The 23,320-nt window shown below is 35.1% G+C and overlaps 1 long non-coding RNA gene across 1 annotated transcript in view; it reads right to left on the reverse strand.

Annotated features, from left to right (window-relative positions):
- Positions 1 to 21,405, reverse strand: part of LOC137228624 (uncharacterized) — an 86,468-nt gene extending 65,063 nt beyond the window's left edge. The window contains exon 1 of the long non-coding RNA XR_010945322.1: positions 21,299 to 21,405. This is a non-coding gene — a long non-coding RNA (uncharacterized lncRNA). The remainder of the gene's footprint in view (positions 1 to 21,298) is intronic.
- Between the last annotated feature and the right edge of the window lie 1,915 nt (positions 21,406 to 23,320).

Consider the following 23,320-nt stretch of genomic DNA (forward strand, 5'->3'; position numbering starts at 1 on the left):
TAGTCAACCACACAATGACTTCCAAATTTATAGTTCATATAGAGTGACTCTGGTGGATGCCAACAGACTCTGTGTTCTAAAAGCAACTAAAAATAATAGGTAAAAATGGAAATGAATATCTTCCAACCAAATCTGCTTGCCTCTTTCTTTCTAAGTCTTGATGACTAATACTTATCTGCAGCTAGTTTTCTGAACAATGGCCTGGGTCTATTCTAGTTTTCCCTGTTTCAATAGACCCAAATTCAAGCAACACTAAATTATGCTGATTTCCACCTAATTAATAGTGTTTGAAACCTTCTACTCTTTTCAAATCATATCTCCAGTGCTCTAGCTCACTTCCAATAAAGTAAGATAGTCTTAGTCTTTCAGTTTCCACTATTGATCTCTTCCAACCCACGCTACACATAGCCTTCTGCATAACATTGTAAAACATAAAACTGATCATATCAACCTCTGCTAAACTTTGATCAACTCTATTTTCTTCAAGTTAAAAGCTGAATTATTTAAGATACTATACAAGTCCCTGCTGATTATAATTACTGCCAGTCTCTACTGTCTCATCTCTTTCCACTCCACTTCTAAAATCATTTCTATTCTTATTAAATGTCCCCAAATGTGTCATGTCTTTTCCTGTTTCCATGTCATTAAACATGGTGGTACAACAACCTGGAACTCTTTATCCTCTTCTTTGCCTGGACATCTTCCACTCATCCATTACAACAGAGTTTGGAAATACCTTCTCCAGGAAGACTTGCCTGATATCTACCCACTTCCATTTCCTAAACTGTCATTTGAGTTATTAATAACTGTCTTGTGTTTCCATGGTGCCTTGAGGAAAACCACTATCAGAGCATTTTTGGCATGATGTTATTTTTTGTTGCTGTTTGCTGATAATTTTTCTGTTTCTCTCTACGAGTTGCTGAGCTATTTAATATCAAGAATATATACCTTTTAAACATTTTAGTTTGAAATGATTCTATGCTAATAGAAGTGTTGCAAAAATTGTTCACCCGGCTTCCCTTCATGTTAACATCTTACATAACATAGTATACTTAGCAAAACTAAGAAATTAACATTAGTATAATACTATTAATTAAAATAGGGACTTTATTAAGATTTCCCCAGTTGTTCCACTAATGGCTTTTCACTTTGCATCTCTCAATTGCAAACTCTAACCTCTTATTTAGTCACCAGATTGTAGCTTCTTCTGTCTCCTTAGTCATTCTCTTTCCCCCACGCTTGGTCTTCCAAATATATTTTACATTTCCCCTCCACAGTTAATCTTTTCCTGTTCTACTTCTCCTTCCTTATTTGTTCCTGTACAATATCTTATTTGGGCTCCTACAAGGAAGATAAATTGCCACATAGGATAGATCTACTCTGGACACCTAGTGGAGCAATTAGGTAGAATATTATAGAATAAAAATGAGCTTGGTTTGGTGAAAAAAAGATAAAGATGGAATAGACCTAACTCGCTGTACTTGTGTGAGCTCCTGAAGAAACAAGGATCTGACAATGCCTAGGAGCATGAATTCATTGAAACATATAGTTGATTGGAAAATATTTTTAAATCACATTGAAGATCCATATGGATAAATAATATCTATCTATCTATCAATCTATCGATCTATCAATTCATTACTACCACCCTCTTGAAGCTGAGGACATAGAAGAAGGTAACTAAATGTATTGTTCACTTTCACATGTAACAGTCAATGGAAATACAGAAAGCCTTTCTGAGCCTGGCCCTGTTTGGTAATATTATTTTCTACAAACAATGTTTAAACCAGAAAATAACAGATAATAGAGACAGAGCAAGGGAAGCACAAGGGAACCAACGCATAATCACTCAGCACAAGTGTTGGCAAACTTTTTCTATAAAAGCCTAGGTAGTGAATACTTTAGATATTGCAGGCTATGTGATACCTTTTACAATTATTCAACTTTGCCATTGTAGCGGGAAAGCAGCCAGACAATACTCAAACAGATGAGCATTACTGTGTTCCAATAAAACTTTATTTACAAAACTGGACAGAAGTATGGGTTTGGCCCAAGGGTGGCAGTTTGCCAACTCATAAATTAGCACAAACAGGTTATACATAAGAGGAAATCATGTCCAAAGTGCACAATAATTTCAGGACAACAGGATGGATGCTAGAAGCACTTAAAATCCAAGTTCTCTGTCTCTTAATTCACATTTGCCATTCCCTATGATAGAAATGAAAACAGCTACTCATCTACAAGCCATAGATTTCTGCAATAATTTTAGTGACATTAAGGGATCCTAAAATCTATAAGAAATACATTTGATATAATGATCTTGCTCTTTTAAGCAATCATTTAATTTTGTCCATTTCTCAATGAGCATATAAAAATAACTGAACATTTTTCTTGTTTTCTTTCCATTCTATTTGTTATCTAGTGCTTGACTAGTAAGAGAGGGCCAAAGGGGATAATTTGTCCTCTTATTGTATATATATTTATGTTTGTGTGTGTGTGTGTGTGTATATATATATATATATACATACATATGTATATATGTTATATATATGGAATTCCTTACATATATTCCTTGCTCCTTAATCCTTACAGCAAGAGGACATTGCCATGAAATTGCTCTTAAAGATAAAAAAATTAAAAGAAAATAAAACAACCTGGAAGTATCTTTTCATAGGTCACCATTATTCAGTATTGGCAAAGATGTTAACCATAGTAGGGGGTAGGTGGTAGGGCTGAGTTATTCTAATTTGTGTTTGTAGTAGAGTAGGAGAGATTAGTATATAGAAGAGATAAAATTGATCATGAAATCTTTTTCTATCCTAATAATATAATGAAAATAATAGTACTATAATATAACATGTTGGTTTTAGATGCTTTGAACAAAATCTATAACATGGAAGAGGTGAGTAATGTAGTATTATCCCTTAGAAGAAGCTCTGTAATTGCTAAGAATGAAACCATTCCAATTCTAAACACCTTCCTAACATTTCTTCTTGTGCCAAGACTCTGTCATTAAACCCAAATCAGGAAATTTTGAAATCAGGAAATTATGTGATTTATGGAATTGTTGATAAACCCAGATTATTCCTCAAAATTATTCCCCAAAGTGAAGCATCCAGACGTTAACTAGTCTAGCCTAGTCTAACACATTATTTTCTGAAATCCACTCTTCAGTTCATTCTTATGTCTGGCAAGGTGTGAAAACTGATTGGAAGCCTCAGTCATACAAATATAAACACCATGAACTGAGTAGAACTCTTTAGTGATAGCAACAATAGAGGCACAGTAAGTAGCAAGACTAACTTGGAGTGAATTTGGGGAAGTCTTTAAAAGAAGAAAAGATGACATATATGATTAAATTATTGTTAAATACTTTTAAACAGACTTAGTACAGTTGAAGAACAGATTTGTTTGCTTGTTTTGAGTTTTAATAGCATAAACAGACACAGGAATGTCATGCTGCTATGAAATGGATTTTTAAAAAATTTAAACTGAGACTCTGACCAGGAAATGACTTTTCCATCAACATGAATTAAAGTACCCCTCGATTTATAGCAGCCAGCAGAGAGAATGCAAACACAGTTAGCACAGCCAGGAAAGGAAATTTCATAACTGAAGAGACAAAACATTGTAGAATTATGCAGCCATTTCCTTTAATGAACACTTTTTTACACTCATTGGAAGAAAGCTGCTCTCCTTAGTAATAGCAATGATGAGTACTTAAATTAAAGGGAGTTTTAAATTGGTTAAAATGAACATCTATACAAATAATAAAGAGTGAATAATAAAGGGCTGAAAATGAAGGCCACAGCCAACAGCAATTCAGACACGGTGAAGAAGCCACTTGAGACTGCCTAGGAAAGATCAGGGAAATCTAGAATTCAGATGAATTGGAAAAAAACTTTTTAATTAATTGTATTTGATGAGAGTTTCCAACAATTTCTTAAAGAAGCATAGGGATTGTAAATCATAAAAATCATTAAAGCTATTAAATAACTATCTCACAAGAAAAAGAAAGGGAGAAAAAACTATCAACAACAACACAATACACCCAGATAATTTCACAGGAAAATTCAATTAAACTTAAGAGATCAGATAATTTCAGTGTTATATCCCAGATATAAAACAATGAAAAACTTTAAAATAAATTCTGTGAAAACAATATAGAATTGATAATTAAACCAGAAAATGAAAGCACCAAAAATTGATAGACTAGCCTCACTAAAAATATCCATGGAAAAATCCTGAAAATTTCTAAAGAAAATAAAAACAAACCAAATTCACTGTCTATATTAGGAAAATATGTATCATGATTAAATGGAGAGGGATCCTGACAAGGTCCAATGTCAATTTCTGATAAAAATGGTTAGTGAAATAGGAACTGTTGGATGCTTACACACAAACACAGACACAGACACATACACATACACATTCACAATTATTTATTGGAGAAACACTAGAGACAATCCAACTAAGGTGAAGGAAATGGCAACACACTCATGATCTCAACTGCTACTGAACATTTTTTGGCGATATTAGCTGCTATAATTAAAGAGAAATCAGTAAAAGGCATAATAACTGGAAAAAGAGTGAAATTAGTTATATTTGCAGGTGATACGATCATATACCTAAAACTTCCTGACTAGCTCATATACACAAAGAAAAAATAATTTGGTAATGTACCAGGATACAAAATAAACCTACAAAAACCAATAGGGGAGCAACAGGTACTCTCATTCATCGCTGTTTTCCACTTTGGGAGATAGTTTTGCAGTTTCTTCTAAAGTTAAACCTTAGCACATGACCCAGCAATCACACAGTCACACGCCTAGTTGTTTACCCAAGTAAATTGTAAACTATGTCCACACGAAAGCCTGTATGCTAATGTTTGTTTCAGCTTTAGTCACTGTGTGTGTATACACACACACACACACACACACACACACACACACACACACACAAAACAAAAGAGAAAGCAACCAAGATGTCCTTCAATAGTTCCAATAGGGGAATGAATAAACAAACTGTGGTACATCCACACAATGGAATACTCTTCAACAATAAAAAGGAAGGGGTCATTGATTCATGCAGCACATAGGTGAATCTTAAAGGTATTTTGCTAAGAGAAAGAAGCTAGACCAAAAGGCTACATATTGAGATTTCATTCATATGATGTTTCTGAACAAGCATATCTATAGGGACAGAAAATATCAGTAGTTGCCAGAGACTGGAGGAATAGGTAGGGTGGTTGTCAACAAAGTAAATGAACAAGGGAATTTTAGGGTGAAGGAACTAATTTGTATGGTACTGTGGTAGTGAACACTGTACATTTGTCAAAACCCACTGTACCTTACAAAAGAATGAACTTTAGTTTATGCAAACTAGAACAACAATAACAAATCAATCAGATGTCAAGGGATCCCTGAATGAAATGCCAAGTTTGACAAATTTAACTATTTTACAAATGTATAACATAACTGCACTTAAGTGGTTGGGGTCAAAAAGGAGCTGACCTAATTAACTTTATAAAATGGTGTTTTGACTAGAAACTGTCAGTGTAAAAAATAAAGAAATTATACATAAACACTGTACACCAGAGGGCAAATTTGTTTCTTATGTGGGTAGGAGTTAACAATTCTGAACTGCTTTACAAGTATACGAGGGTTGAACAAATACGTAAATGAATGGTAAATGTTGGAAGCCAGATTTCTTACTGTCAGGGAAGTTACAGGAAAGCAAGAAGAGAGGCTAAAATAAAATTTGTGGTATTGATTAGAGTCAAAAATATCAATATGCACTCATATTTAGCTTACTAGCTATATACAAAAATGATCATATATATGTGTATGTGTACATATAGGAATTAATATCTGCTGAGAGGGCCTAGAGGCAATGACACCCAAGTAGCAACAAGCAAATCCAGAGTCCCGAAGCTTGGCTTCTAAAAATCGTTCTCAGGTAAAGTGAACCAGGTCCTTGGAGAAAAGGCTGATTCCGGGGTGGGGGCAGAAAAGGAAAAGTAAGCCTGGATTCTACTTTTATGTCATAAGTTTGGTATACAACTTACTTCAGAAAGTAAGGAAACGCTTAAAAAACAGAGGTGACAGCTTGAAGAACTTTCATTAGTTCAATGTGGGCCAATTTTAGCATGAAAATGAATTATGACAATAATGGATTTTAACATAATGAATTAAAATGTGTACCGTAGTCCACATGGGTAATTTGTTAAAAATAAATTAAACCATGAGGCAAAAAGGGAAAAATCTTTATGGAAGGTGGATAACTAATTAATATAGAAGGAATGGCAGATGGATACTGAAACCATTGGCTAAACTATACTGAGAATGGGATATTCACAAAGCCTCGGAGTACCACCCCACAGATTACACGTTAAATAGATTGGCAAAGATGCCTTTATAATGGAGAAATATGGTGGATATCACCTTAACCAAGTGATTAAACTTATAATCACTGATAATGGGATAAAACTGATATTAGGAGCATTTTTGCCAACATTTAAAAAAATCTCAATCTAATCAGAAGGAAACAAAGAGTTCTGATTTTGAGACTCATTCTGTGAAATGACTGGCCTGAATTCTTAAAAAAAGACGTGAATGTAATGAAGGCAGCCAAAAAACGCTGAGGAATGGCTTCAGATATGACAGCTAAATACAATACAGTATTCTGAATTTTCGAATACGACTTCAATGGACATTACTGAGAAAATTGAGAAAATTTTGAGTACCATCATTATAAATATAGATTACAATATGTTATCTATAAAATTTCTTAAATATGATCATTATATTGGGCTTAGGCTTATGTAGAAGAATGGTATTATACTGTTCTTGGGAGACAAATGCTGAAATATTTAGGGGGTGAGTTGTCACAATGGTTCAGAAGGAGAGAAGATTCCTTTTATCTATCTATCATCTATCTATCTATCTATCATCTACAGAAATAGAACAGAGGAAGAGAGACAAGCAAACTGAAATATAAAGAATATGTGACAAAATGTTAATAACTGATTAACCTAGATGAAGATATATGGGTGTTTATTATACTACTCTTCAACCTTGCTGTAGGTATAAAGTGTTTCAAAGAAAAGTTTTGGGGAAAGAGTATATCAATATTTATTTGATTTTTTGTGCATTTTTGAGCAGCAGAGACTAATATTTTCAGAAAATCTTAGAAGTAACTCTCATATATAAGCAGCCATAACAACTGTACTGGATTGAAGCATGTCACCCATGCAATCACTCCCTTGTCCTTCCAGTCATGGTCTCTGAAACAACTTTAAGGAACCCTGCGTTTGTAGGTCCTGTTTAAAAATAACGTTTCCATTCTGTTACACACTTTACAGTGTCAGAAAACTCTTCAGTCTTTATAGAAAGATTTTCAATAAAATGTTTTAAAAATGTTAACATTTTGACCCTTAAAGGGATGTCACTCCAACTTTGGGGAAATAGTCATTTATAAACAACACTATTTTATTTAGCACCTAATGTGTGAGTGCAACATCCTCATTACTTTGCATGAATAATCCATAAATCCAACAACAGCTCTGTTAAACAAATGTTTTATTTACTTTTAACCAAAAAAAAAAAAAAAACAGTTATATTGGTAGTAAATGACAGATCCAATATTCAACCAATATCTGTTTCTTGCAAATCTTTTGCTCTTATCAATGCATACAAATGAAAAAATTCTAATTTTTCAAAAATAGGCTACAGGGTAATAGAATATGATTTATTATTTAATAAATAAAGTATACGTTTAGGAGACAAATTTAAATTGGGTTCTTTCGACTCTACCTACTAAATTTTGGTATTGTTCTTGAAAAGATCTGGTCTATTGAGGTACTGTCTATAGATATAAAGAACTTGACAGAAGTATTTGAATAAGAGATTTGATAGGTAGTTCTATAATTGGCTTTTATAAAGTTAATTTGTAAAAGCTAAGATCACAGAACTAGACAGGTTTCACTTTACAATACTCATATTTCACTCTTATCTTCCAGATCATCACTACCCTTCCCTCACTATTTCAAAATTAAAACGTAAGACAGAGTGCTTTATTGACTTTTGTTGATAAATTAAATTCACTAGATACCACTGTGTGCATTATACAGGCATCACTAAAGTACTCATAACTTAAATCCTTACTCTATTTTAGTCTTTATTTTATATATTACTCTAATAAATAGAAATTCCAAATAGAGTGAAATAAGTATCTCTCCACACGCGCACACACACACTGTGATTTTTTAACAAACATAAGGCTCAGTAGTACTTCTCTTTAATATTTTAGATTGTTGGTGATCATATCTTTACTGGTGTTTAATTCCCTAGGAAGGATGGGCTTTTTAATAAATAAATAAACAAACAAATAAATAAATAAATAAAGCTAAAGCTGGTAAGATGAGTTTTATATGCATTTTATCCAAAATTAAAGATCATTTCATTTTCTACCCTAACCAACTCAATATAGAAGAGCAGTTCCTAACAACAAAGAAGTGGGGGTAATATAGCTAGTCAAAGGAAGTATTTACAAAGAGCACATGCTGGTAGAGCATCTGAAAAATATTGATCTTAGAAAGCAAACGGAACAACACATTGATCTGGGAAGAAAAAAGGGTCAGCGAGAGCCATAAAAAACAGCTCGAGAGGAGACTTAGCAATAAAGAAGGGCACATCTTACTGACAGAATTGAAGGAAGATTGAAAATATGAAAGTACAGAAATATTTTAAGGTGAAATTGCCAGGCAGTCTATATTTAAAAGTATAAGGCAAGGTCATCAGTAAATAATAAAGTATGAGTGTTTTAAGGAAAGCATTGACATGGAGAAAAGCACTAAACTGGGTGGATTTTAGTTCCAGATAAGCATCTAAACAGTGAGAATTTTAGAAATCACTATATACTACAGAAACACAGTTTTCTCATACTTAAAATAAAAAGCAGCGATAGCCACATTCCAGCAATAGGACTGTTGCAAAGATCCACTGGGGAGCTTGTTAAACAGCACATGCTCTTGAATGCTCCTCCCAGAGGGACTCGGTTTAAAGAAACACCAGATTTGGGATCCACTGGATCAGACAACTGTTAAGGTCTAAATAGCCAGTATACTTCCTAAGATATGTTCTATTAAAAAAACTACAGAATCATGGAAAATTTCAAGTCACACTGAGAACAACAGAATATGGTAAGCTTCTCTTATTAGAAAATAAATAAAACTGAACTGTGGCTCTCTTGTATACTGTATTTTTGTGAATCCCTCCTATATAGCAAACATGTTATCTAATCCATTGGTCTAGAAAATACTCTTGAATCTTTTCTGTCATTCCACCTCCCTCATCAACACCAAACATCCACATAGAATCAGTGACCAAATCCTGCTAATTCTATCCATTTATCTCTCAAATCTTTCCTGCCCCCAATCCACAAGCTGATGCCCAGTTTCTGTATTCACAATCTCTTGTTAGGACTATGGGGATAATCTTCTAGCACTCTTCTCCACCTCCAGTCTCACATCTCTAATCCATTCTCTATACTACCAAAACAACAATCTTTCCAGTCATCACAAACGCTTGCTTAAAATATCTTAGTAGCTCCCAGTTTCCTACAGGGCAGAGCTTCCTCTGGGTAGAGTTTTCACACTGTGAAAAGTGATCCAATGATGTGTCAGAAAAGCAATTTACTTGTTCAAAACCAGCATTTTAAATAAAATAAAATGAAATATACTAAAAAGAATAGGTTAAAACGTGTTAGTATGTATTACCTAGTAAGATGCAATATTTGGTGAAATTTTAATTTTTTGTGTTTATGCTTGTATAATATAAAAAGTATTTTACTATGAATTGTGTTCTAAAAAGTTTGAAAAGCACTTCCGTAGATCATACAGATCCCTTTATAGTCTTACTTTCGCCTATTTTTCTACCCTAAAACTCCAAAGTTTCAGCCAATAAATGAATAAGCAGTAGAACGAATAAGTCATACTGTTTTTCACCTTGGGACAATATCATAATATTACCCAGATGAAATATTTCCCCTCACACTTGGAAAATTACTACTCATTTTTCAATATGCATCTTCTGCTTCCATATACTCTCCTCTTTGTGATCCTATTACTCCATCTCCCACTGGCTGTACTGAACTGGTCTGAAATAGTTTTGTGATGCAGATCTCCAAGAGTATGAGGTAGGCAATAGATGGTTATTCCCAGTAACCTGAAACTAATTAGGCACAAGCAAGCTCTCCCACCAAATTCCCCCAAGAATTCATCAGTCACATAACTTTTATGAGCTCAGAAAATCCTCTTTCCTTTCTTTTGCTTAGAGCAAATTCTACAATATTCAAATTGCATAAAAGGGATACCAAGCCTCATCTGAACTGGTTTGTTTGCAATCAAGTCTAGAGAGCAATGCCTCAGTGTATAGAACATATATTAATTAGACTGGCTAAATTCTTATGCCTATTAATGCAAATTAGAAGGATGTCTCCAAAAATCCTTTGTCTAGACAATGTATTTCCAATATTATTAATTATACCAATGAGGACCCATATTTAACAATAATTAGCTAATAAACCATTAATTTTACAAATGAAAACCAATTATAGTTATGCAAAAGAGCTAAACCTCTTGTGTTGATCAAGTTAAAGATAGCCAAGGCTTGTAGCTGTCTCTAGAGTGACCTTTCAGATTAAAATGTATGTGACTACTCTGGACAGTGAATTTCAGATTGGAGAATTCCTAAATTCTAATTTGAACTGTTATTTACCTGGTATCACCCTGTCTATGATTGAAGTATTTTAAATGATAACCATTATTACATACACCAAAATAATTATAATTAATATGCCTTGGCTGTTGGGAGTCAATCATGATATATTTTAAAAATTAATTCAGTTTATAAGTACACTAGTAATGATGAGTATTAAAGTCCAGAGTGAGTGTGTGTGTGTGTGTGTGTGTATGAGAGAGAGATCTGTTCGTTTGAGTATGTTGCTACTAAAGAGAACACGGCATAAGGTTCACATAACAAACCAAGCTAAACAGTAAGAGAAAAATACTCCTCTGAAGAGAACTTAATACTATTAAAGCCTGTAGTTCATGTCCAGGCAAATTAAATAATTCTTTTTTCTATATTGCCTAAGCATCATGCATATTTTACTATTGCAGGTATTGTAATTGGAACAGAATGTTTGAATACAACACTTCTCTCCCCACATTTGAATAAGCTTTCCACAGCATAAATGTCAGAATACCAAAGTGACCGAATCCTTCACTTCCATGTACAGAATTAAGTTTCCAAGAAATTCTTTCCTTTATCCTGGTAGACCCATAAGACCAATGAAATTTGTTAAGAAGGGGTCAGGGACCATGAAAAGAAGTGACTGGTGAATAAATTGCTTTAGAGAAAGTTGTTACCCTAATCATAGTTCCTATCCTTCCTTTTTAGGGAAGGGGAAGAGGAAGTAACCTATGGAAAATGCCAAGGTTAGGTGCCTAACTTAGGAAAAGAAAACAGACAGTGGACTGAGGACTTCCAGAGGCAAGGGAAGGATAGACTACCTGCTTCAGTGGTGGAACCAGAGAATGAGGGCTGCTGGACTGAGTTAGGGAAATATAATTAAAAACAAAATATCCTCCCAGCCCAGAAATCCTTTCCACAAAAGAGGAAATAAAACAATTCTATTATTGAATAAAGATTAAACCAGAATTTAATGAAGCCCATTAAGGCAATCCACTAAAGAGGCTGCAAAGACAGAAAGGAATCTCAACTTTTCACATAGCCAATGAGATACAACACATTGCACACATGATGTGAAGGTAAACAATAACTAGTCCTCAATGTGAGGACTTGACAGCAACATTCATCACACATAGTTCACCCTATATTCACCTGATAATTGTGGTAACCCTCTGTGTTAGCTAGTTGGCTTTATCCAAAAGAAAAGTAAACTTTCATATCTTTATGACAGAAGTTAGTTTTGCAACTTGGTGCTAGGTGGCACTATCCTGCCACTGGGAGATAGAGGTGCTATCTTCCTCGATTATGTATCAAAGAGATAGCCCCCAGGTCCTTGAGAAAGACATTTCTAGGTTCTAAAGCTGGCTTATTTAGTCTTTAAAAATAATTTGCATACATCTCAAAGGGACAGAAAAAGAATTTACAATTACAACTTTTCTAAAAAAAATATTCTGAAAGAAAAAGAGGGAGGGTCTATTTCTCTTTTGGCACCAGGGAAAATTATTATTATTTCTTTCTGTTTATGTGTATATTTACCCTTATAACTGAAATAAGCCTGCTTGCCTAAAATCTGCTGGGACAAGGGATGGGTGAATATTTCCTGCTGATTAGATGTCAAGAGAGAAAAATCCATGTGGGGTTGGTCAATTTTCCTGTCCTATAGGGTGTGAAAGGACAATTACAATGGAGTCGGTATTGCTAAGAGCTAAATTGGAGCTGAGAAGCCAGGGAGAAAGTATAATTTATGTACATCTTGGCCCAGTGGAATGTGACCTTTGACCACGTTGTCTTAAAGCAGGCATTCAGAACACCTGACAACATTTCAGAAACTCAAGATATTTATAAAACCCTTACACTAAAATAATTTGTGACAACCTATCCCTTAAGGACAAATATTTCCCTTCTTTGTCAGAATCGATCATAATTCTTGCCAGACAACTTTAACAACCTTGTGGTTCTTGCCTTTATAAGCCCCTAACTCATTCTCTTCCCTGGAACACTTTTAGTTTTACCTGAATCTGTCTCCCGAATTGCAATTCTTAGGACCCCCAATAAAGCTCTTTGTTCTTTGCAGCCTTGATACTGATTATTGTTTAACAAGGGTCCAATGGGGAGAGAGGGGCCTCAGCAGAAACGCCTGAAAGTCTCACACTTGATGCCCAGTAGCTGTGGAAGAAGCCCCCAAAGGCACCCAAATTAGAGGTGCTTCTGCCCACCTCAAGGAAGCATTGAAGAGAAGGCCCAACAAGAAATATATGAAGAGCACAAACAAATAGGCTTCTCTCACCTAACAGGCCCATCCAGGGAGGCCACTTAAAATATATGTAAGGCCCAAGGAAGTGAAACTAGCCAGCTACATAGGAGCATCCTATCCTCTTACTTCTCCTTCCTCCTTAGGTTCTGAACCTAGCAAGGAGCACACTGGTTGCTAATGACTGGAGATGAGGTCTGAGAGAGAGGATAGAAAGCACCATCTCCCCTACTGCAAATGCCCAGCCTGAGGCAGGCCTGAAAAGAGAGGGAGATTTCCTGCTCCTAAGATGTATGGGAAACTCCTGGAGGGTACAACTACCTTTGCATATATGTTTGTTTTCCTGATTATAAATTTAATCTGTATTCATTACATAAAATACAAAAAAGTAGGAAGAGAGAAATGAGGGAAAAAGATAGCAGAAATTATGTATTATCCCCCTGTAATGAAGCATTTAGTATATAAAATGAAATTTTATCTCTAGTGTCTATGAAGTTATATGGCCTGCTACCCTTCAATAGCCAAGAGTATATGCATTGGGCTTTTAATACTAAGCTCAGCCATTTAATAGGTATGACATTGGACAAGTTATTTTACCTCTCTGTTCCTCAATTTTCTTAAATATAAAATGAGGCTAAAAATAACCTACATAATTGAGATGTGGTGAAGATTAGTAGCAGATATTTAACATAGACCATTTATCACAAGCCTGACATATAATATATAATTCAAATTGTAAGTTAGTGTTCTTAAAAAACCACAGAGTTCTCCCAATACCTGAATAGTTATGGACTACTGAAAATTAAAAGCGCTTGCTAAGAAAGTAGATGTTAAATGTTCTCACAACACATACACACAATGATAGTTATGAGAGGTGATGGAGGTGTTAACTAACCTTACTATAGTAATCATTTCATATTATAAATATTTATCAAATCATCATGTTGTACACCTTAAATTTATACAATGTTGTATGTCAATTATATCTTAATAAAGCTGGAAAAATAAAAAAGAAAATGAAAAGTGTAAACCAGCCCCAATCCCTGAATGTGGATTTACTATAAATTTCAAATTGGCCTTTCCTGAAATTTCTGCCATAGTTTGTGTGCTGAATAACATTCATGTATATATACTTTGTGATCATCTCTGATTATTTCCTTTGGATAATTTATAATAAATAAAATAACTATGCCAAAGGATAACAGAATGATAGTGGAATTTCCAAAAAATTAAAGAAACAATACTGTTTTTTATCTCTATTTTCTTCCATTTTGCACGAGACCTGCCACATAATGGTCACTGATTAAAAGCTGAAAATATAATAATCTAAAACATGAATATAAGGATGAGTGAATTAATAAATGATTGTATGAATAAATGAGGTAGATATATAAATTATTGTCTTTCTCGGGACACTGTTTTTTATGCAATGCAGTTCCGATTTTCTGATAGCTGGGATAAAGTAGTCTTATTGTATTTAGATATGAGCAGGTTTTAAGCAAAATTTTGCTAAAATCTTTGAATTAGACATAATACTTAGTAAACTATTCATATCATAATAAATATAAAGCTCCCTTTTAAGGAATCTTTAACAGAGCAAGTCCATGCAACATTAAACCTTACTGTAGAGCTTTCTGGAAGTGGCCTGATAATTCTGTTTACAGAAAGGAATGGAGCTTTAGTTTTGTTTCATTACAGAATTAGCAGTTTCACTAATGACTAGGAAATTGTTCTTGCTGCATGTGAGTGCAAACATTGTAAAACAAGAATGATTGCTTAGTTCAGAGGTTCCCAAAGTTTTTTGCACATTAGCATCACTTTGGAATCTTTAAAAAATTTCAAAGCTCAAGCCCCACCCCAGACCAATTAAATCACAGTCTCTACCCCAGGCCAATTAAGTCATAATCTCTGGGGGTGAAACAGAGACATTCACTTGTTTCTTTTTTCTTTTCTTCTTCTTCTTCTTTTTTTTTTTTTTGTATTTTACTTTTACTGAGGCATATAGGCTTAGCATATGGTTCAAGTTTCTGGCTTACATTAGTAAGAGCAGGCACTCTGCAGTAATTTTAATACTCTACCATGCACCATTAAAGCTTTATTTTCATGTGTCCTAAATCTGCTATGGAGAAAAATATATCCTTGGAAATCCTAATGTGCATATTTATTATATTTTTACAATTGCTCTAGCAAGTGGCAAAAGTGTATTTATCTGTCATGGAAATAACCACATCTGACTAGATATGCACATAGTATATTTACAACTGTTTAGCTTCATGTTATAATACTGTATAAATAAACCGCATGAATATTTTTAAGTAGTCCAGCTTACAAGGTTTTTTAATGTAACCTCAGATTACTTTTTGAGAAAACAGAAACTTTTACATCTCTTAAGACTTCAAATTATATTTGTAATAAAGAAGAACCTAAGCTTCTTTACCGTCATTCTCATAATACCTCTGCATCTCAAATTCTCACATCTTAAATGAAAAAATAACAATCATCAAAAAAATGATGTTCTTACTCCATAGATATATTCTTAGATTAACAAATATCTCAAGAGAACATAAAGAAAAGACAAATACAATTATGCTTATTTGTTTACACAGGAAACATTTTCTGAGACTCATCTTCCTCCATTTGCGGGAGGCAATTTCATTTCCCCCCAGAATCTAAGCAGAGAAAAGTGGAGAGGTAGGGGAGATAGGGCAATTCTGTCTTGGGTATGGTTTCTTTTTCTCTTGTTTGGCAGATGCTAGAGCTCACATCCCTGGGTGGGTCTAGAAGGTGGTTAAAGCTGATACCCTGCCTTTTAGCGCACTATTGGTAGATGTTCAGTGTTCCCTGCTGGACCCCTCTCTTCTCAGTTGCAATGATGTAAGTGGAAGTATTTGGTGACTCCTTTTTCAATCCACAGAAAATCATCTTTATGTTGAGGACTGCTATCAATTACCAGGGGTCCTAAGAGATGAGAGCCAAGATTACCACACACTCCATATGGATGTGTCTGGTCCATGGGAAACAAGTCCCATGAGTTAATAATCTCCAGGAATTTTGGTAAGTGTCAATACAGCATCCACTCTCAACCCTCTTACCATGAAAGCTAGTCAGCCAACACTTTTCTTACCCTCTAAGTTTCCATGGGCCACATCCCAGGCCTGCTTCTTGATAGAGATGCAAAGAACAATTTCTCTGAACTTTTTTCTTTGTAAAATTTGTGTATGCAGAGAAGTGATTTTCATATACTCACTTAGGTACCTTGCATTTATTTTCTCATGCTTCAGTCAAAACTGAGTCCTATTCTAATACCTTGCTAGTTATATTGCTGTGATTATATGTTCTCTCCCTAAGTCTTTTATGGAACAAGTTATCAAAAATTGTAAATCTACATACTTATGCTACATGTAAATAATCAAATTTGGAGCTGCAAAGCCTATTATGACTTTATTGATTTGTGCTCTTGAGGTCAGGAACGTAGATATGTAGTAAAGAGCTATTAAGTGCTAATAAAAACAAAAGGAGAATGTACAGAACGTACAATATGTTCATCTCCCAATTGCTGGAAACATATTCTGCTCTCCTGATGTTCTCAGGAGTAACATCTCCTGATGTTACTTGGAACCTATTTATAGTAATAGCTCCACATAAGTCAACACAAGCATTAAAAACAAATAATTAAAATGCCATTTCAAGATAAAATAACTCCTGGTATTCTAGGGGTTATCTTTAACTATTCTCCTTAGACATTTTCTAATGGAAATGTAATTATAATACATGGAAAGCAAAGAAATAAATCTCCATGGTCAGTCACTTATATTGAAATCAATAACTACAACATCTTGTCTTTTAAAAAATGTTCCTTTAGGTCTAATTTAATTGGCCATTTGCCATTTCATAACATATATCTATTTGACATATGGTGGTCATATTTCCTGATCCTTAAAATGCTAAGGTTCAATATCTGTGTATTCAGTAATAACTAAACAAAAAGTTTTAGAGGTTGCTAAGTCAATAAATTTTTATATTTATAAATTTGTAATAACAATAATGGCTAACATTTGCCAAGGATTTGCTCTAGGCCAGGTACTATGCTAAAGGATTTGCTTGCATGTTGACTTTCAATTTTACATAACCCTACAGAGCTAGTTATAATAATCATCCCCATTATGCAAGTTAACAGACGAAGGCCCAAAAGCTTCATAATTTCCCAAGGTCACAGCCAATAAATACCTGGGTTCTATCCCTGGTAGGATAAGTTCAGAACCATGTTCTTAGCCACCACAACTTACCACTCACTCTTATTTCCACTGTAGCACAGGCATCCCCATTCAAACTGGAATTTTTATCTAATTAAATGTTACATCTGTATTCAATACTTTCGTTTGCATATTACTCTTACTTATTGTGGAATCAGATTTGGAAAAATTTTGTACTGTTGAACTACCTAAAATATTGTTCCATAGACTATATATCTTTTGGTTAAAAATAAAAAGTGATATTCATCTATATGTGCTATCTAGATGGTATTTATCTGTGTATACCCTCATGACACGTGCCAATGAGTGAAAATATCATTTAATGGAAAGGGCATGTGTTCAACTTGGTTAAAAGCGCCCAGCATACCACCTGCACTATAAATGTATAATGCATGTTGAAGGGATGGGTGAATGAATGAATGAATGAATGTCTTGGGCTACATAAGAGTCAACTAATACAATTAATAAGTGTATATATAAGATTGTGTTTGTGTGTGTATTTTGATATTTCAACAATTATATACAATCTTAAATTTGTTTTTCATTACTCCTTTAATGAAAAGATGCTCATTTGACTTAAAAGGAAATAACTGTGGACATAGCTCATAACTCCTTTCTTTAGCACCATAGTTCATAATTTCTTTCTTTAGCACCCAGAGAACAGATTTCCCACTGGCTAGAATGCAAATTATCAACAGGATTAGAGCTGTCCCTAATGCAAGAAAATAATCATGGTGTATACTAACATTAACAAGTGGAAAATTTAAAAAAAAACAAACAGCTGAAGTGGGGTAGGGAGATAAGAAACTTTAGTGTCAAAAAATGCTTCTTTCTGCAGTGATTAAAATATTCCCAGTTTATATTCAATCTATGATTGATTCTGTTTCACTTGAAAGAAATTTACCGTACCCAAAGGGAGAACTATAAGATTACCACTCTCACTACAATCAAAACATCAGGAATGAAAATCCCATCCACTGGCATAATAAATATTTCAATAATATATAATATATCCGTATCAGTAATGCTGCTGTAAGTTGTCATTGATAACAGAGCTATTTCAAAGTTTAATTTCAACACTGCTTATGGCCTAGCATTTCAAATCAGACATCTAAGGATTCCTGACTCCTGCATCATTAAATACAGATTCAATTCCAGAAAGTACATTGATATTATTTTACTATTCTGAACGTATTTTAGACAGAGTGTGATGTTATTGGCATGGGTTTTATAGTTTCTTATCCCTCTCATATGTTCTGTAAGAAGAATAGTATACTATGAGGATGACTACAAAGAATGGTTCTGGTATTCGTTTATAAATCTCTAACAAAATTATTGCTTTATTGGTACGATTAGTGGTTCTATTAAGATATAAAATAGATTCATTTATTTTTCTAGGGAAAAAAATACATAACTACAAAATTAAGATGAAGATAGCAGGAGTAGGGGCCTATTGAAAGATTTAGAAAACTTGAAATATGAGTGATTTACCAAAACATTTAACAACAATCCCTTAAAGGCCACATTGAACATCAGTAAGCCAATGGGCTTTAGAAATGCTGTTCAGGAGAAACACAAGTTTAAGAATGTCATTTACATCATCATTTACTTGAATACTTTTCCATTGTCCTCAGAAAAACATCTGACAAGTGTTATGCTCACAGAGCAAGTCAACATCTACTAACATTTACTGATGTTAGAATTGTGAAATGGTGAAACTACTTTTTGTGTCAAAAAAGGACGACTGGGGCGAAGACAAAGGCTTCTCATCAAAATTATATTAGATTCACACAAGCCAGCAGCTGACTGCAGTACTTTGAATATGCTTTTCTGGTTGCTGAAGGTGTGAAAATGAGCCAGAGTGTGAAAAGTGCAACTTTTAGCTGGGACTTTTCAATAGCAAAGATTCTGAAATGTAAGAGCAGAAGTGTGTATTCCATTGCTGGTGTTGATAATGTTGAATATTCTCTACACGTGAATGAAGCAGTAAAGAGCTGGTCCCCTAAATCTATTTTAATTCCTTCTCCAATAAGCTAACATTTAACTTGAACCTGGCAAAGTAAATCATTCCAAATTCAAATGCCCCTCTTCACTTTGCATAGGCACACAGAGATGGAGTAGCAACTAATGTTCATTTTGAGAATAGAACTGGGCACAGCTGTTCCAGTCAGACTTTTTGCAAGAAGATAAAATAAACTGTACATAAAGAGCTGGGCTGGATTTTACTGTTATGCCCAAGAAATTAACATCTGGCTCAGAGCCTAAAATAATCATTTATGGATTACAGAAAATGGCATTTCACATTGCATCAGCTAAAATGTCATAAACATTTTAAATTACCAAAAGCAGAAAAAAAGGAAACAAATAAAATTGTAGAAATAAAACAACTCCATTGAGGAGAGACAAATACTGCTCAAATAATGCTCTAGGATTCTTTTCTCAAATGGATACTTTTCCAGCTTCAGTAAGTAACCTGATTTATGGTGGCATGTGTTTCTCATGGATTAGCAACGACACATGCAAATTTAACAAACCCAGTCTATCTGATGAGCGAAGAGTCTAATGTATATAGGCATCAACTATCAGTTATGAGAAGTAAGAATATGTATAAAGCAAATATTAAACCATACATCTTCATAGTTGAATCAGCATGAAGAGTAATTATTTTGACTTTCTCATGTTAACATATTTTTAAGAATCTCTATCTTTGGCATTCAGATAGAGTGAATCATTTCACTCTATCAAGAGCATATAGAATAGCCTTATTCAGTTAAGGACTTGTGTACAAGGTAGAGGAGGAAACGCGAGATGACTCCAACTATCACCACTGATATTTAACCTTTTAAATAATATAGAACTTCCTGAATGAAGCGTATATTAAACACTTACCTTCAACCACTAATGCTTAATCAAATCTCACTAACTGCAATAGTGTTTACTTGGCAATTTTAATGACTCAGACTAAACTTTGAGATCAGGGAAAAACTTCTAAATAGCCAAACTAATATTTTTAAGTTTGCTTCATTTTAACTGCCTCCTATAAAAGAATGACACCAGCGTTTCCAAATTAAGAGTACATTACAAAGGGAGTTCTATTCTTAAAAGGAAGTTTCCTAACAGCAGATTAAGAAGAAGAAAAAAAAGGACAAATTACACTCTGACACTAAGAATAAAGACATAAATAAATAGTTACTTATTTTGGGGGGGTTGTCTGGCGCAGCTGCACTGTTCAGACCTCGGAGCTTGGCTCCAAATCACAGTGCCGGGTGATTTAAAATAAAATCAATAAGTAACTAACTAAAAGTAATTTAAAAATATTACCCCTTTGTGGTAGACTAATGTTCTGGCTACCTGCCTCAATAGCCCTTGAGAATCTGTTTATAAAGAAGAGTAGATTAGATATACAGATTGGAGATTAATTACAGATGAATTCATTTAACAATCTTTTCTTAAGAGGCTATCATGTGACAGGCACTGTAAAAAGGGCCAGAACAACACAATGACTAAGCCCAAATAGACCTAATGCATATCCTTGAGGAATCAAAATTAAGAAATTACAATGGATTTCCACCACGTGTAGGAAAACAGAAGTCAGACCCCTCAACTGGTGGTTTAGAAAGTAGAATCTCAGGATGGGGAAAGGCTCCTGGTCAGTGACTCTAATTCAGTCTCTCAAATTTTATCTCCTTGTGTTTCTCACAATCTGCTTCCTCCACAAAATGCTTCCAGAATACAGCTCTGGCTCAAGTAGGTAAAAAAAAGCCCCCCTCACTTGGTCTCTTGGTACAGCTGAGACAAATTGGGGTTTTAAAAAGTCTTTTCTAAATATTAATTAAGGACTACTTGGGAAAGAACATGAAGAATAAACACATATATTTAGTCCAAAAGACATTCCTAGGACAAAACTTGTCGTTTGGTGAGGAGCTATAAATCAGAGATTACCACGATCCTCTCCTCAGGTTTGATCATTTTGCCACTGGCAAAGCCCATTAACAATTCCCAGGAAATAGAAATAGAATATGGGTAATAAAATAAAGTCTAACCTTTTTTTTTTTCTTTTCTTCTGTGTTTAGTCTAGTTTCACTTGCTCCTAGGGTTCCTCCTATGTGCAGAGGGCTCGCACCCGGCACTCCTCACCAAAGCCCCCATGCGAAAAGACTGCGCTGACACCTCAGCTACGCGCGTGTGCGCAGAAGCCGCGCGCCTGACGCTGTGATTCAAGATGGCGGCGGTGGGCCGTGTGCGGTGGGCCGTGTGCAGAGACGCCGCGCGCTCGGCACTGCGATTTGAAGCCACGCCCCGAGCTGTGAACGGTGCGCCTGCGCCAGACCCTAGAGAACACTCCCCCCTCCCTCCCCCGTCTCTCACAAGAACGCAGTAAAGCGGCCCCGCCCACGGCCGGCTGGGGAGAACATGTTCTCTAGAGCTGAGCTCGTAGGTCTCCATTCTCTGATTCAAAGAATAAAGTTTTCCTTTGCTTCGGAACTGAACTCGGTCTTGTTCTATTAGTTCGAATGACACTGGGCAGAGTGAAACAGTATTCGTAGTTTTCGGCAAGACAAGAAAAATTTAAACATAAATTTTCTCTGTCCTTTAGCCGCCTCTCTCCTCTCTACTGTGCAGTGTATATCTGCATTATACATAGACCAAACCTCCCCATCAGCAGAAATACTTGCTCAACCATAAAGAGCAACTTTCTCCTAGCATCAAGACAACCCCTTGAAAGATAACATACCTTCTTGATCTCGTAAGGAGTCACGATGACCCACTACTTTGTATTTGCAGATATGGATAGTGTAAACTGTCATTTAATGTACTGCCCTCTGTCTGAAGAAACTTATATAACTGTGCTTTGACTTCTAAAGGGTGGAATAGTTCTGGGAGATTTCTGAGAGATAGATTTTCTAATAAATTGGACTTCATAAAAATTATAACACTTGTACTTCAACAAATACCATGAGAAAAAAAGGAGAGAGAGAAGACAAGACCAGGGTGGGAGAACATATTTTTATATCATATGTCTTGTAAGGGTCTTTTCTCCAGGGTATACAAAGAATTCTTACACCAATTAAAAATTCTATTTTAATAGAATTTTCACCAAAGAAGTTATAAGAAAGGCTACTAAGGATATTTTAAAAATGTTAATCATTAGGGAAATGTAAATTAAAACTACAATGAGGCTTCCCTGGTGGTGCAGTGATTAAGAATCTGCCTGCCACATATAAACAATGGAATATTACTAAGCCATAGAAAGAAAAGAAATTGAGTTATTTGTATTGAAGTGGATGGACCTAGAGTCTGTCATACAGAGTAAGTCAGAAAGAGAAAAACAAATACTGTATGCTAACACATATATATGGAATCTAAACAAACAAACAAAACAATGGTTCTGAAGAGCCTAGGGGCAGAACAGGAATAAAGACACAGATGTAGAGAATGGACTTGAGGACATGGAAGGGGGAAGGGTAAGCTGGGACGAAGTGAGAGAGTGGCATGGACTTATATACACTACCAAATGTAAAATCAATAGCTAGTGGGAAGCAGCCACTTAGCACAGGGAGATCAACTCAGTGCTTTGTGACCACGTAGAGGGGTGGGATAGGGAGGGTGGGAGGGAGAAGCAAGAGGGAGGAGATATGGGTATATATGTATATGTATGGCTGATTCACTTTGTTATAAAGCAGAAACTAACACACCATTGTAGAGCAATTATACTCCAATAAAGATGTCAAAAAAAAAAAAAGAATCTGCCTACCAATGCAGGGGACACGGGTTCGAGCCCTGGTCTGGGAAGATCCCCCATGCTGCAGAGCAACTAAGCCCGTGTGCCACAACTACTGAGCCTTCGCACCACAACTACTGAAGCCTGCATGCCTAGAGCCCGTGCTCCGCAACAAGAGAAGACACTGCAATCAGAAGCCCGCACACCCTAACCAAGAGTAGTCCCCACTCCCCGCAACTAGAGAAAGCCCACATGCAACAACAAAGACCAAACACAGCCATAAATAAATAAATAAATTTATTTAAAAAAAAAACTACAATGAGAATCTTCACCCACTAAAACT

Source organism: Pseudorca crassidens, chromosome 8 (assembly GCF_039906515.1).
Source record: "Pseudorca crassidens isolate mPseCra1 chromosome 8, mPseCra1.hap1, whole genome shotgun sequence".
Lineage (NCBI taxonomy): Eukaryota > Metazoa > Chordata > Mammalia > Artiodactyla > Delphinidae > Pseudorca > Pseudorca crassidens.